Source organism: Octopus bimaculoides, chromosome 11, assembly GCF_001194135.2.
Source record: "Octopus bimaculoides isolate UCB-OBI-ISO-001 chromosome 11, ASM119413v2, whole genome shotgun sequence".
NCBI classification, from domain to species: domain Eukaryota; kingdom Metazoa; phylum Mollusca; class Cephalopoda; order Octopoda; family Octopodidae; genus Octopus; species Octopus bimaculoides.
The window spans coordinates 52,594,321-52,595,689 of NC_068991.1; the positions used below are offsets into that span (position 1 = coordinate 52,594,321).

At 37.9% G+C, this 1,369-nt stretch overlaps 1 protein-coding gene across 4 annotated transcripts in view; it reads left to right on the forward strand.

The window, feature by feature from the left end:
- LOC106880942 (mitogen-activated protein kinase kinase kinase kinase 5) overlaps positions 1–1,369 on the forward strand; it is a 122,122-nt gene that overhangs the window by 81,340 nt on the left and 39,413 nt on the right. The window lies entirely within an intron of this gene.

A 1,369-nucleotide genomic window follows, 5' to 3' on the forward strand; every position in this document is an offset into this window, starting at 1 on the left:
GTCTCCTTATGTTTACAAGGGGGAGACAAGCACCTCCACTTAGCTAAGCCTGCATCCAGAGACATGTTTCTGAGTCTTTGCTCATCATTAGTCTGGAGTAGCAATGGCCTGCTAGTTGGAGATGCCTGTCAAGCTTTTGTGGGCATATAATAATTCTAGTGAAACACATTCACTGATTTCAAAAATAGAAATAATACATGTGAATTTCCTTTTACTTTATCTTCCACTCAGCCCCCACCCTTCTTATTAAAATGTACACCCCTCTGTAACTTCCACTCTCTGATTTTGAAGCTGGTCAGATCTTTACTTAACCATCTCTTCTTTCTTTGGAGAGGAAAAACGACAAGAATTACTGCAACTTTTTGGTTAGAGAAGCTCCACACACATTCAAATAATTTTGTTTCTGGATGTTATACTTTGTCCCCTCATCTCAAACAGCACATCTGTAGCCAACCCAAAACCCAAAGAAAACAGTATCCTCAGCTCACTCACAACTTTAGTTGCACTTGTTCCAATTATACCAATTACATTACATGAAGACTTTTCCAACATAGTATTAAATGTAGGTGAAACAGGACATCACTTGGTAATGGCGGCAGAGGGAGGGCTACTAGAAATATTTCTATAGAGGTTGCCCTGCCACATTCCAGGCAAACTTTTGGTACACAACTTCCCTCACTATTTCAATTCATCTCACCCGTCCATTAACCACTTTTAATCCAGTTTCTGGAACACCATCCCCCTGCATACATACACTCACACATACATTCCCATCAAGAGATGTTACTGGTTTTCATATCAAACTCTGCCTTTCTATGGACTGAAACAGCCTCAATTCTCTTTTTTTTTTTAAATCTTCCATCCTTGCTCTACTGCCCCTCTCTACACTCCCTACTCCTACCCCTCCTCATTCCCACCTCCCCTCCTTACTCATACCTCCCATTGTTACTCCTACCTTCTTTTTTCAGTGTTATGACCAGTGTATTCACACACTTGTATTACATTTAAGTATTTTGGGATATTTTATGTTTACATACATGTTTTTATATCCGATATGGTAGGGTCTTATGTATATAATATGCTGACTTGAAAAACTTTGATCTCTCGACATTTATGCAAGCAATGATGAAGCAAAGACTTCCTTTAGAGATGTTTAAAATCTATCAACAATAACCCAGGAATATAACACCTATAAGATCTCTTGATTAAAAACTTCTGGACAAGATAGACAATGCACAGTGAAGTCATCTTGAAAATCAACTGGTAAAAAGCATCATCTATGTTTTAGCCATTTTAACTCATCCTTGGGAAAGCATATTCCACTTGGTTGACAAGACTGATCAGTGTGTATATATATATATATATATAT